At 53.4% G+C, this 15,287-nt stretch overlaps 1 protein-coding gene across 2 annotated transcripts in view; it reads left to right on the top strand.

The window, feature by feature from the left end:
• The window catches only part of N4BP2 (NEDD4 binding protein 2), a 2,396,815-nt gene that overhangs the window by 2,220,687 nt on the left and 160,841 nt on the right, over positions 1-15,287 (top strand). The window lies entirely within an intron of this gene.

Genomic DNA, 15,287 nt, shown 5'->3' with positions numbered 1-15,287 from the left:
ACGAGGCTACCGTTACCGACGGAGGAACCTCTCCCGTCGGGGGATCCAAAACCGGGACCTTCTGGTGTTCCCCCTACCAAGAAAAGAAGGATCCATCCTCCACCTCCTTTTCAACCGTCGCGCCCCGTCCAGCCCTCCTCCCCGTCCACCCGAGGGGATGATACGGGGACTGACACGGCAGCGACGGGTACGGACGACGAGGCATACGACGAGGATTTTCCGTCGTCGCCTCCCACCAGGGCTTCTCCGCCCGACGAGATCGGATCTTTCCACTCCATGATTTCCAGGGCTTCCGAGCTTTTCCAACTCTGCCCTGAGGAGAAGAAAAAGGAAGGCTTCCTTTATCAGCGGCGCGAGGCCAAGAGGAAGACGGTCCTCTCAGTGCCTCTGTTGGACGACATTTGGGATGAGGGCCTTTCCCTCCTCAAGAACCCTTCCACTACGCCAGCTAGAAGAGACCGGTACGAGAAAAAGTACCGGGTCCCGGACACGGCCCCCCTATGCCTCCGGGCGCAGCCTACCCCGGACTCCGTCGTCTCCGCGGCAGCCAGGAAGAAAGCGGGGGGGGGTGCGGCCTCCACATCGACTTCCCCGCCGGACGGCGAGGGAAAGAAATTGGATGCTATGGGACGTAGAGTCATCTCGTCGGCAGCGACGACGATTAAAGCGGCCAACGCCTTGGCTATCGTGGCCCGCTACGACAGGGAGCTCTGGTACAAGATAGCTCCCCTGCTGGATTTTCTGCCGGACGACAAGAGGGCGGAGGCCCTTGAGATCCTCCAGGAAGGTGAAGTGGCTTCGGACCACGCCATCACCGTGGCGACGGACATCGCCGACACTGGGTTCCGCCAGCTGGGCAACGGCGTTTGCCTTCGACGTCGTGGATGGCTCAAAGCTACGGACTTTCGGCAGGACGTCCAGACCAGAGTCCTGGACATGCCCTTCGACGGGAACAACCTGTTTGGGAAGACAGTGGACGATTCCCTTCAGGCAATCAAGGCGGATACTGAGACGGCCCGGGCCCTTGGAGTCCTGCAGCAACGACGGACGCCCTTTCGGAGCGGCGGAGGCAAGGGCGCCTCCAAAGGTTCCGGCGGCGGTTTCGCTTCCTACCGTCAAGCGGCCCGCTCGTCGTCGCAAGAGGCCTACAGAGGACGAGGCAAGTCTAGCGGACCCCGCCGTCGTCGCCAAGGAGGTCAAGGCGGCAAGGCCGCGTCCAAGCAGGATTGAACCGGCCGTGGGGTCGGGCCCCCACCGAAGCACCCCGGTGGGAGGCCGGCTGGCGGGCTTCGTCAGCGTGTGGGAGTCCATCTCCACCGACCGTTGGGTGCTGGACGCCCTGGCCCGGGGCCACGCGCTCGAGTTTCAAAGAAGATGCCCGCGCGTCCCCCCCGTGGCCAGGAAAGAACTTCACGTCCCTCAACTTCTCCTGGAGGTAAAGGCGATGCTCAGAAAGGGCGCCATCGAACTCGTCCCAAAGAGGCTTCGGGGCTCCGGAGTCTACTCGCGATACTTCCTCGTGAAGAAGAAGACGGGAGGATGGCGCCCCATCCTGGACCTGCGACGGCTGAACAAGTTCATCAAGGCGCAGAAGTTCCGGATGGTCACCCTCCAGCACGTCCTGGGTCAACTGGAGGAAGGAGACTTCCTATCGTCGTTGGATTTGGAGGATGCCTACTTCCACATTCCCATCCTAAAGGGGCACCGAAAATTCCTCAGGTTCGTGGTCCAAGGGCGTCATTACCAGTTCAAAGCCCTTCCCTTCGGACTACGGTCGGCACCCAGGGTATTCACCAAGTGCCTCGCACCGGTGGCGGCGCAGCTGCGCCGCGAGGGGATTCACGTCTACCCCTACCTGGACGACTGGCTCATCCGCGCCAAGACGAAGGAGCTCGCCGTGGTCCACACGGCAAGGACCGTCCAACTCCTCACGGACCTGGGATTCTCCGTGAACTACGCCAAATCCCACCTGGTGCCCGCGCAAGTCGCACTGTTTCTGGGAGCGAGGCTCGACACAGTGTCCCTTCTGGCCTCCCCGTCGGAGGAGAGGACCAGGACCATCTTGGGCAAGGTGCAACGGATGTTGGTGGCCGACGCGGCCAAAGTGAGATCCATCAAGTCCCTCCTCGGGATGATGTCTTCCTGCATCTACCTCATTCCCATGTGCAGGCTCCGGATGCGCCCGTTGCAAGAATTCCTGGATGCGCGCTGGATCCAGACGACGGGCAGCTTCGAGGAAAGGATCAAGCTCGACGAGAGTTTCCGACGAGCGATACGGTGGTGGGGCACCCGCGCGCATCTGACGGCGGGCATGGACTTCCAGACCCCAGCCCACCAGGAGACTGTGACCACGGATGCCTCCCTGGAAGGGTGGGGAGCGCACACCGAAAATCTGCACGCGAGGGGACTCTGGCTCCCGACGGAGAAGTCCCTGCATATCAACGTCCTGGAGCTCCGTGCAGTGTTTTGGGCCCTCAGGTCCTTCCTTCCGTCCCTCAAGGGCAAGGTGGTGAGGATCTTCACCGACAACACCACCACCATGTTTTACATCAGGAAACAGGGCGGAACCAGGTCCCCAGCGCTGTCCAAGGAGGCGCAGGACCTGTGGCATTGGGCCGTCGCCCAAGGGATTTTTCTGGTGCCGTTTCATCTGGCAGGGATAAAAAACACCATCGCCGACTCACTCAGCAGGGAGCTGCGCTCGTGCCACGAGTGGGAACTACGGCAGGATCTGGTGGATCGCCTCTTCCGACGGTGGGGCACACCCCAGATCGACCTGTTCGCGACGGCGATGAACACCAAGTGCCGGAGGTTCGCCAGCAGGTTTCCCCAGACGAGGAGCATGGGCGATGCTTTCTCGTTCCCCTGGGAGGGCCTGTTCCTCTACGCGTTCCCTCCCTTGCCTCTGCTAATCCGGCTCGTCAACCAGCTCAAGAGGTCACGGTGCAGGATGATCCTCGTCGCACCTGCGTGGCCGAGGCAGATATGGTTCCCGGACCTTCTGGACTTGTCAGCGTCCCCGCCGATCAAGCTGCCGGCGGACGCGGATCTACTCTCCAGGGAAGGAGGCGCCATCCTCCACCACGACCCGAAGTCGCTGAACTTGCAGGCCTGGCTCCTGCAGCGCTAGAGTTTGGAGGATACGACATACCGGCCGATTGCAGAGAGGTTCTTGCAAAGGCCAGGGCGTCCTCGACTCTTAAATGCTACGGACACAAATGGAAGAGGTTCTCTGTCTGGTGCCACGCACAGAAGATTAACCCTCTACGGATTACGGCTCCCCAAGTACTGCCGTACCTGCTGACGCTGGCCAAAGCTGGTTTGGCACACGCGTCCATCAAGATTCATCTTGCTGCGATCTCCCGATACACCAGAACCACGGGGCGGACGTCCTTGTGGTCTCATCGTCTGGTGAAAGAGTTCATGAAGGGACTGTTCAGATCGTTCCCGCCGGTGAAGGCTCCGGCCCCGGCGTGGGAGCTCAACGTGGTGCTGACCAAGCTCATGGGACCTCCGTTCGAGCCTCTGCACTCGGCCCCGTTGAAGTTTCTATCGTGGAAAACAGCTTTTCTTGTGGCCATCACCTCCGCACGACGAGTGGGAGAGATCCAGGCCCTTTCCTGCAAGGCCCCGTACTTGACTTTCCACGACACGAGGGTAGTGCTCAGGACGCACCCCTCCTTCATGCCCAAGGTACCGTCGGACTTCCATCTCAACGAACCCTTGGTGTTACCTGTGTTCTTCCCGTCGCCTTCGTCGCCGGCTGAGAGGACTTTGCACTCGCTGGATGTAGCTAGAGCGCTGAAGTTCTACGTGGACCGCACGAAGGGTTTTCGGAAGACGTCACAACTCTTTGTGAACTTTGGACCTGTCAATCAGGGGAAGGCTCTCTCGAAGGCTTCCATCTCCAGATGGCTCTCCGGCTGTATCATGTACTGTCACCGGTTGGCAAACCGACCGCTGCCTGGCCGTCCGAGAGCCCATTCCACCAGAGCGATCGCAGCTACCACGGCGTTCCTATCTGGTGTGCCCCTGCTGGACATATGCAGGGCTACTACGTGGAGGTCGACGCACACCTTCACGAAATTCTACTGCGTCGACCGGGATTCCAGGGAGGAGTCCAGGGTCGGCCAAGCAGTGCTGCGCAACCTGTTCGCCTGAGGTGAGCCTGGTGAGGAGGTAAGATGCTTAATGTTGAGTTGATGTGATGCTTAATGTTGAGCCTTTGCCACCTCCCGTGGTTGTGCATGTGTGTACTGCTATGTATTCTTTATTCATGAGCATGTGAATCCATGCCAGACCCCATGCTGGAGAAGGAACAAGTTACTTACCTGTAACTGTTGTTCTCCAGCGTGGGTCTGGCATGGATTCACATGCGAACCCTCCCGCCTACCCCTCTGCGGCTCTTCACTTGGTCATACTGCCACTTCACGTGCTTCCAAATCTGAAGATGGCTGCCAGAGGCGGTGCTTAGGCAGAGGGCAGTCATTGGCTGTGGTCAGTATGACGCAGAGACCAGTGATTGGTTATTACTACGAAAGACAGATCAGAAACGAAACTGATACTGGTTTTTTCTTTACCGAGGATTCCCAGCCTGACGACGGGGAATATTCATGAGCATGTGAATCCATGCCAGACCCACGCTGGAGAACAACAGTTACAGGTAAGTAACTTGTTCCTTTCTGCTCCAATTTTCAATGTTATGCGGATGACACTCAGCTCTCTTTCAGACTCGCCTCAGCCACCTATGCTTCTCTCATACCAGACTGTCTGGCCGTAATTAAGGAAAGGTGTGCCGCTAATGATATCTGCCTTAATGCCAGTAAGACTGAGATCCTCTTCATTGGGGCACCCGCTCCCTCCTTTCCTCTCTCTCTCCCTCTCTTTGGCCACTCACTCTTGGCCCTCTTCTTGCTCCTTTCTGTGAGGCTAAGAAGCTTGGTATCATCTTCGATTCCATGTTCCCCTTCTCTCTTCACATCTGTGACAGCTCTAAGAAGTCAAACTATCAGCTGCACCTCCTCAGAGGTATTCTTCCTTTTCTCACTTTCCCCCAGAGCTCTGGTCCTCTCTAGGCCGGACTATTGCAACAGCCTCTTCTAAATCTTCCTGCCCATACTCTTCGACCTTTACAACTTATCCAGAACAGGAAGGTGAGACTTGTCCTCGGCCTCAAGCCCAGGAATTGTATCTCTCCAGCTCTGAAATCTCTTCACTGGCTCCCAGTGGCTGCAAGGATCAAGTTCAAGAGCCTCTGCATTATTCACAAGACTTTCTGGGGCCTGCAAACGCTCTACCTCCAACTTTCGCTTCCAAAACATCTTCCTCCTTGAACTCTCCGCTCATCCACCTCCAACTCTCTGAAGGTCAGATGCTTCTACAAGCAATTTGGGGCAGATATATCTCCTCGGCTGGGGCCTCCCTCTGGAACGACCTCCCGTGTCTCTCTCAAACTTGAGCAGAACCACCTCTGGTTCCTGAAGCAACTGAAGACCTTCCTTTTCTCTTCCGCTTTCTCTCTTCCCCTCCCCTGCTAATGGACTTGACTTCTCCGTGCACTGTTCACTTAATTTCGGTAGCCAAGACCAGTCCATTCCGCTGAATTTAGAGGAGTAAAACGCCATATCTTCACCTACATGTGCTCTTACAATTGGTCCTCATTCTGTGGCCCCACAAATTTGCAACGATTTATGAGCCTACTACAGATTTCAAATAGATTATTTAATAATTCCATTTGCGTTTCAAGTTCTTTCTTAGTATTTCCAAGGCGTGAAACCAAAGATTTTAATACTAGATCAACAGCATCTAAAGTAGGAGGAGCCGGCTTGTAAATAGCCAGGAAAAATAGGCATAATAGTTTGTTTGCAGAGTTCCGATGCCAAAGCATTTTCTGCCTGTTCCAACGCCATGCTTAAATTCTTCATATCCCCAACATTTCTTGAGGAATGTGGGGCTCTTGCATGTTGTTGTTCAAGACTGATCCATGTTCGAATAAACAGAGCCGATTCATCAACCAACTCTTTTTTTTTTGTCTCTGTGCCCACCTCTACCTCTTTACCCGAGATACGCAGCATTTCTTGTGTTACCCATCTTCTTGCCTTGATCTCTTTTTCATCTGTTATCTCAGCCGTAGAACCTTTTATGATTTCCACAGTTTCAAAAGAAAAGGCTTTAAAGAGTACTGTGAGAAACCTGAAGGTGTCTCTCTGGCTAGTCCCCGGGGATATGTCATCCAGGTAGCCAGGACATGGCCATCGCTATTGGATCCAGTTCCTGGGGTGGACTAGTGAAGGGGGATCACCTGGATGAAGGGTCCTGTGGGAGTGGGAAACGACGGGTGAGATGCAGTATCCCTCTTCTTTCAACACCTTTTCCCCATCTTACCACGTAGGATATTCCAGAACACTGATTCCCCCTGCCCTCCTTTTCCGACACAAACACTTTTGCACAACACGGAAGACAACGGACTAAAAGCAGAGCTGTTAACCTGACATGTCCCAATAAAAGGGTCAGGCAAAGTCAGGCAATTGACCAGAATCACACACACCTGACAGCTCTTTCCCTTCCCCACAGGGATAAAAGGTGGAGCATAAGAGCACAAGACGAGCAAGGCAGACTGCACGATGTTAGAGCTAACTGAGCATGGCAGTTCAAGAGGAAAGAGAAGAGAAAGACGGCACAGACCGAGAAGGTGACAAGGAGAAAATCGACCTTGCCCTTTCCGACCAAGGCCTGTGAGACCGCTGCAGAGGGAATTATAAGTCCACGAACAATAGCCAGCATGTGTTGCAGCAGATGTCTACGGTACATGAGACCCTCCTCCGCTGATAACCAAGCTAGGGAGAGACTTTGGTCTCTGTGGAACCAACGTTGACTCGAAGGAGAAGAAAGCCAAGCAGTTCATCATATCCAGTAAGTAGAGGGTAGAGCCAATAAGAAACCAAACTGTGTTCAATGATAAATAGCCAACGGCTAAATTGAACTTTGAAAAGCTAAAGAGGGGGAAGGCCTGTAACAGAGGAGGTCAGCACCATGTAAATGCTCAGGCAGGAAACTCTGGGCGATTACCCGATGGTAGAAAGACTACCGAAACCAGGTGCCCTTGGGAAGAGGCGAGAAGAGGTCACAGTGGTCTACAGGGGTCTTCTAAAATCCTCCTTACCGTCAAAAGTCTTTGACCGACAGATTATTGCGAAGCTAAGGGTAATGAGTCCCACTTGATGAAACGAGCGTATGAACAGTATGTTGACAAGAATGGGTACGAGTGAACCCGAAGGAGGGATGCTGATGGAAAGGTGCAAGGTCTGAATTCCCGCAGAACAGTGTGAACTGTGTTCTCAAAATTGGCAAGAGTGAACCCGGAGGAGGGATGCTGACAAGGAGGGGCAAAGCCTGATACCTGAAGGAGCATTTTTGTGTTGACGAAGGTGAATCCGTGAAAGGGAGGTTCACAGTGAATTGTTGAAAAGACATTGTGCTAGAATAACAGAAAAGATAGTTCTTGAAATACAAGCCAGAGTGAACCCGGCGGAGGGAGGCTAACATTCAAGAGGAGGCTAAGCCCAGAAGAGGGGAACCCGGGGGTGAAGCCAATTTTTTGAAAAGACATTAAGACTCATGAATGCAAGAAAAGTCATTGAGAACCCGAAGGAGGGAAGCTAGCGTTTGAAAAGGAGTCCGAACCCGGTGGAGGAAGATTACAGGGTGGAAAGTCACCACCCTAAGTTCATTGAGAAAGGCACTGTTCGATTGATTTGCTGAATACAATTTGTAAGGGGTCTGTGCCCAGAAGAGGGGGACCCAGGTGTGAAGCCTTCCCCCAAAGTATATGTGGAAAAGAACTTTGTGTTTGTTGAAAGCATCCGGCCCTCGAAGGCAAGAGACTTTGGAAAGAGACTTAACCATTGCAGAAACTGATAGCTGGTATGGACAGAACTGTCGACTCGTGCTGGGAAGGCTCGAGTGTGTGCTGTGCTCCGGAGAACCACCTTGTCCCGTGCTCAAAACGTGGGAAATGGAGACCCCTGGCAATCACGTCCTGACTTATTATTTTGTACACTTCTTTCTTTATTGAGAACATTACCCCACACTTCATCTACAAGCACTGCCTTACCTTTCATTTGATGGTCGAAATTTGCTCCCATCTTAGATTTAGGTTTCGGTTAGGTGTTTTTCCACCCTGCATTTATAGTTCAATAAACACCCTTGAACTGTGATCACTTGTATGTCTTTACTGTTGCCACCATGATTTCCTTACAGTCCCCATAGAATTACAATTTAAAACCAAGTCCTTGTTTGTGTTAATTTTACTCTGTGACTGATTTAGAGACTGTTTCTTATTATTATTTATTATTATGATTATTATTATGGTACTTGAGTGCGGACCTGGCTTCGAGAAGCAGCAGAGCACTTTGCAGAGATATTCAACAATACAACAACAGATCACTTTACAGGGGTATACAACAGTACAGAGGCATAACAGAGCACTTTTCAGAGGTAACAGAACAGATATACAGCAGAGGTAGGATACAAAGGGGTACAGATGAGGAGTACAGCTGTACAGGGTGGCGGGAGGAGAGGGGCGGATGGCGTCAAGTGAGTCATGTGGTGCTGGGGTGACATGATGGACCAGGTTTTGAGGAGAGACTCCTTCAAGAGGTGGATCTTGAGTTCTTTTCTGAATTTTAGGAGTGTGGGGGCGAGTCTGATGCTGAGGGGAAGGAGGTCCCATAGCTGTGGAGCACAGGCAGAGAATGCATGTTTTCTGGTCCTTTCCTTTTTGCAGGAACAGATGTCAAGCAGGAACAGTTGTCAAGTCTGCATGTTCCCTGGCTTCTGGTGGTGTGCTGTCTGCCAGAGATGTTGAGATTGACTTGAATGGGACTGCCTTTTAGATGATGCAGCAAGACTTGAAGGTGATTTGTGCATGCAGTGGGAGCCAGTGAAGGTCATTGAGGGCTGGGGTGATGTGGTCATATTTGCGTAGACCCTTGATGAGGCATGCGGCCGTGTTTAGGACTCTTCTATGGGGCACAAGGGCAGACAATGGGAGGCCTTCAAGAAGGGCATTGCCCCCATCCAGGTGGGATAGGAACAATGCTTGACCAGTGGATCTAAAGCTGCCTGGAGGGAAGAAGGGCTTGACTTTCCGCAGGAGGGAGAGATGATACCAGACACTATGAGTTTTCTTAGCTATGTGTGTCTTGAAGGAGAGGTGTTTTTTTATGTGGAACCCGAGGGACATGGCTCGGGAGGTGAGCTTGGGTGTGAAGCCCTCAAGGTTCATGGTTGATTTTGGTGGTGTTGGTGAGGAGTAGGAATTCGGTCTTGTAGAGGTTGAGCTTCAAGTATGCACTGGACATCCAAGATTGGATCAGCGAGAGGCAGGTGTTGAGCCTGTAGATGTCCTTGATGGAGTTGATCTTGAGGTATAGCTGTTTCATTGGCGTATTGGTGAATGTTGATGTTGTGTGAGGCTAGGAGGGCTCTCAACGGCCCCATGTATATATTAAAGATCACTGGGGAGGGAATGGAAACCTGCAGGACTCTACAGGTGACGGGTAGCATTGGCCATCTAGAGGAGTTAATCTGTACATACTGCTGGCGGTTGGCGAGGTAGGACTTGAATCGGCATAGGTCAAGGTCACTGATTCCCATGTACTGATGTATGGTATCCGTGAGTCCCCGGTGTTCCACTGTGTTGAAAGCGGCCGAGAGGTCGAGTAGAAGCAGGAGGCAAGGGTGGCTATTATCAAAGATGTTAAGGGTGTCGTCGACCAGCTGTATGGCTGCAGTTTCCATGCTGCATCTGGGTCTGAACCCGGATTGGTAGGTTTGGAGGAGATTGTTGGTGTCAATGTATTGCCGCAGTTGCGCATGATCTTACCTAGTAAGAGACGATGGGTGATGGGGCTATAGCTACCTAGGTTGTCAGGATCAAGAGTGGGTTTCTTTAGTATATGGAGGATTTGTCCTGTCTTTAGGGTCGATGGGAAGGCACCTTGAGTTAGGGAGCTTGCGATGATCTCCAGGTAGGGAAAGAGAGCTTCTGCGGGGAGGGAATTGAGGATGGATGCTAGGAGGATGTCGTTTGTATACAATGCTTTGAGGACAGCCAGGGTTTCTACCAGGTCCTCTGTACACAGTGGGCCTCATTACACGGTAGGCGGTAAAAATCGGAATTTTACGGCATGGCGCCATTAGCGTGTCCGCCCTCGCAAGAGGCCGCTAATAGCGTCCCATCACGAGTACGTGGACACGAGCATAGCGCCATGCCGTAAATGACCGTTCCGCCCTGCCGCTAAATACCCCAAAAAGCCCCTTACCGGCGCCCGCAAAACCGCCGATAGCGCCTCCGCCCTCCCGCTACCCGTAAATAGCGGACACCGCCATTAGCGCACACCGTTAAAAAGCGGAACCGGAAATTACGTCGTCGCACAGGAACGGGAAAGAGCACAGCGGCCATCTTCAAAAACACAATCCATTAACATCCACTGCATCCAGGACATATATCCAGGCAACTCCGACCAGGAACCATACCGGGTTGCTCGAGGATGCCGAAGGTGCTTAAAAAAACTGCTGATCGCCAGCGCAAAGAAAAGTTCACTAATGAGGAACTAATGATGCTGACCACCACACTTGCTGCAAATGCAGGAGTAGTATTTGTGAACGATATGCGGCGGGAGGCCCTCCTTAAGAAGAAGGCCATCTGGGCCGAAGTCGCGCTAAAAGTCAGTGCGGTGGGCACCACCACCCGGAGTGTCAGGGAATGCCGCAAAAGGTGGGACGACCTCCGGGTGCGTGTGCGCAACATTTTATCTGTGAACCGCAACATGGCAATGGCCACAGGAGGTGGCGCAGAGTCCCCCTTGAAGATGGAGTGGGAGGAGATATGTGCCTCCACAATAGGAGTCGAGTCGATAGAGGGGGTCGGCGATATGGAGCATGGCGTGGCCGTTTCATCGGATGGAGGTGAGTGTATGCACCCAAAAATGCGCAGTGAAGGGTGAGGGGTCCCACAATCATGTGTCCATATGAATGCCGTGGATCCAGCCACAAACAGACATGCATGCATCATCACATACCCACCAACACAGGGCCAATCATGCATGAGCCAGCCAACATCCCCATTCCATGCCTCCACAATGATGACCCCAAAATGCATCAAACTGCATTACGTATACATCTGCCATAATGCAGGTAGACCCATAGATGATGATTTACCCTTCTTATCACCCCTGCAGGATCACACACGGAAAATGATGAGCCACGCACGTCAGCACCCACTCCCACACCCATGAAAAAAGCCAGGAGGGATGCCACCGGGGACCATGCAACATCCTCTAGGGGACCCAAGAGTAGTGACCGGGACAAAGGCAGCAGGAGCAGCAGTGCCACGCAGCCAGAGGCCATGCCTGCCGCTGTTGTGGCAACCACGGGAGTGTGTCTCCCATCAATTGAAGGCAGCATGGAGGGAGTGCACTCTGCTGCCACCAGCTCTACGGGTGAGGCAGCAGCCACTGGGCCACTTTCCGATGCGGAGGAAGCACGGTGAATGAGGATCTGAGTCAGAGCCCCATCCCCACACGCCACTTACTCGCATCCCCAATGTTTTCACCAGGTCCGTTCAGCCAAGGCGGATCGCCCGCCCACACACATGATGTGTCATGGAGCCCCCTGGAACCTACGCCTGATGCCAGTGCCATTGATCCAGGCGCATCAGCCATTCCACCGGCAGACAACGAGGAACTTGACCTATCAGCCATCTACCAGAGGCCGACCGAAATGGCTGGTCTGGTAGGTCAACATGTGGCAGAAACAGGGCACCTGAGGGAGGACATTGGTGCATTTGCACGCCAGACGAGGGAGGCCATGGAGGCATGCACCAACCGCATATGCAATGAGATGGGGCAACTCAGGCAGGCCATGATCCGCATTGCGGAGGCGATTGAGCGCAGATGTCCACTCCCTACCCAGGAGGAAACAGGCCCAGCCTCCTCTGGGAGTTCGCGGCAGACAAGCCCCCTACGCCGCTCTATGCGCAACCTCAGGCGCACACCATCGCAAACGCCCGAAGAAGGAGCGAACAAATAGGGCCAACAAGGGATATCGGCCACATTTGGGGAAGGACATGTTCACGCCTTGGAACTCACGTGGGAGTGTTGTGGGGGGAGGGAGGGGAGGGTGTATTCGGGGGTGTTGTGGGGGGAGGGAGGGGAGGGTGTATTCGGGGGTGTTGTGGGGGAGGGAGGGGAGGGTGTATTCGGGGGTGTTGTGGGGGGAGGGAGGGGAGGGTGTATTCGGGGGTGTCGTGGGGGGAGAGGGGGAGGGTGTTTGCACAGTTGGGGTTATGCACTTTCTGTACACGTTATGTTCAAAATACACTCTTCTGCAGTTGAAAAACAGGCATGGTCTACATCATTGTGTATGTGTGATTTTCTTCGGGAGAGGGCCCTTTGTGGGCCTCAAGACGGCCACAAGGGCAACAATGCACGTCTCCCCATGCATGATATTCCACCTTTGTTCCTGATGCTATTCCTGATTCCGATGCTGACGCGGATCCTGTCCCGCCATGCCATCGCCTCTTGCATGTCCGGGCTGGGCATTTCGGCAATACTCATCCACATCCACATCATGCTCATCTGGTGTTTGCATGGTGCCATGAGCACATTCTATCAGATGCACATTTAGTTGTGCCTTACACATACCATGGTCATCTTCGCCTTGATTCCGGGGGTTTGTTGGCTGCCCTTGTGGTGTTTCTGGGTGCCCCGGTGGTGCTTGCTGCGCAGGTCTCGCCTCCTCCTCCTCCTCCTACTCCTACGTCTCTTCGGTGCTGCCTGTTGTTGTTGGTGCTGCACTGCAGTCATGTACGCAGGCCTATGTCATGCTGCTGGTGTTGGGACCATCTTGCTGTGGGAAGGGGTGTGGGAAGGGGTGTGGTGTGCTCTTTAGTGCTGGCTGTCTCCATTGACTCCACCTGTGCTGGTTGTGTCCACCTGGGGCAGATGGGCAGATGGGAACACTGCTCAGGACTCTTAACGTGTGGTTTTCGATGCTGTTATTAGCGCCATGCCGGTACATGCTTTTTGGGTCTTTGGGATGCCGGTATTGCCGTGTACGCATGGGTTGTGATTGCGTGCTATTTGCGCCATGGCGCTGTTTACGGTGTGGGGTTCGCGCGCAAGCGGCCACGCCGCTATTGGTGGCGCCGTACTTTACGGGTCCACTAATAGCGGTGGGTCCGGGTCGTGATCGGCTTGGGAAAATACTGTTACCGGTATTTCGTTACCGGTAACGGTATTCCCTTACTGCCTACCGTGTAATGAGGCCCAGTGTCTTTAATGTTGTCCAGAGTGTGGAGATTTCACAAGGAGGGACGTAAGGTGGGTCTGTGGATGCAGAGCTGGTGGTGTTTATGTGCTGGTGAATCTAGTTGATTTTGTTGTTGAAGAAGGTATTGATGGCGGTGGATTCTTCAATGGAGTATGGTATGGCAGTGCTGGGTACCGGGTTGCCAGAGTGCTTAGCCGCTTTGAAGAGGGCTCTGCTTTTGTTGTCTTCTGCTATGGTGTTCTGATTGTATGAGGTCTTGAATGTGCTGATTAGTTGTCGGTAGGTTGCTCAGAGTTCCTTGAGGTGTGCCAGGTGGGATGTGGCCCTGGATCAGCACCAGGTATTCTCTCGTTTCCTGATGACTCTTTTGTTGAGTTTGAGTTCTTGCGTGTACCATGTACCATGATCCTGACGGTTTTGGTTTGCAGGTGCATTGTGTCCTAGGTACGTGTTGGTCGATGGAGGCTGAGAGGGTGGCGTTGAGTGCTTCCAGTAGAGTCGCAGTTCGGTTGGGGGTGTTAGGTCCATTTGAGGTGGAGGTTGACGAGGTCTTCTGTGAGGGCTTCTACTGGGAAGTTCTTGAAGGACCTGCAGTTTTATCTGAAGTATTTCTGCTGGGAGTGCTTGACTGGCGTCGTGTACAGGATGGTGAAAGGCACGACCAGGTGGGCAGACCAGTCAAATGGGAGAGGAGAGCTGTAGTGGAGGGCTGGCAGTGCGGTGATGATTAGGTCAATAATGTTCGCTTTCTCGTGAGTTGAATCGTTCGTGTGCTGTGTGAGGCTGAGGGTGTTGAGAAGGCCGAGGAGAGCTTCCTTCATCGATTTGGTGACCTTGTTGCCTGGGAGGTTGAAGTTACATAGCAAGATGTTGTTGGCGTGCGTGAAGGACATGGTGGTTACCAGGTCAGTGAAGACTCAGATGAACGTGGGTTCGGGTGGTATGATGATGAGATGGAAGGTGACTGTGTCCATCGGGGAGAGCGGGACGTGGCAGGAGAGAACTTCGAAGGAGACAATGTTGTCAATGTCAAGTCTGGTGCAGGTCCACAAGGCCTTGTGGATGATTGCGAGGCCTCTGCCTGTCTTGTTAGGCCGGTCTCTGTGTTGAATGCTGCAGCTGTCGGGGACAAGGACGTTTAGGATGTGGCAGGAGGTGGTTATCAGCCAGGTCTCAGTGATGAAGATGGTGTCAAGGTTGTGTCTTTTGATGAGGTCGGCAATTTCTGCTGCATGATTGATAGCTGAGCGGATGTTGCCGGGCATCAACTTCCGTGCTGTGGGCTGTGAGGTGGTGCTGATGGGCTTGAGGCTGATGTGGGTGAGGTTGGTGCATTTCGGAGACCATACCGTAGAGGAGGGGCGATGACATTGCCTGGTGATGGTGGGGAGGGCCTTTGGGGACAGAGGGAGAAAACACATGTTGCGCATTCTCACCTGTTGTCCGAACAGGGGTTCGGGCCTCCCGTTCCGAACAGGTCCAAACAGTAATTGCCCTTTTCTTCGTCTGCCGTTCAGTTTGCTTGTCCGGGGGAGAGATGCTCTTGATCTAAGAGTTAAGAACAGAAGGGAAGAGGCAGGGCTAAAATGGTGGGTGGGGCTTAGGCACGTGACCTAGATCCACTTGCAACTGCTGAACAACTGCAAAGGAAAAGACTGGAGGGTTGCTTAAGAAGGGGAAAAGGATGCCAGAACAGGAAAAAGGGCTTCAAAACAGGAAGGCACCGACAGTTTAGCAGTGATTGACAGGACGGCGGGGATTAGGCAAGTTTCTGATTCTCAGATTGTACACAATCCCTATATTAACAAAAGTAACAATCTTACCGTCCAGCCCACCAGTCAGACTGCAAGACTGAATTTAGCCGCACTTCGTTTAAATGTGTCATTAGAATGCAGCCCAGCTCCAACAGAGGGTAACGGGATACAAAATCTCAGGTCAGTACAGCTCAAACA

This window comes from Ambystoma mexicanum, chromosome 6q, assembly GCF_040938575.1.
Source record: "Ambystoma mexicanum isolate Mex_15411 chromosome 6q, UKY_AmexF1_1, whole genome shotgun sequence".
Lineage (NCBI taxonomy): Eukaryota > Metazoa > Chordata > Amphibia > Caudata > Ambystomatidae > Ambystoma > Ambystoma mexicanum.
This window is presented reverse-complemented; position numbering and strand designations above follow the sequence as displayed.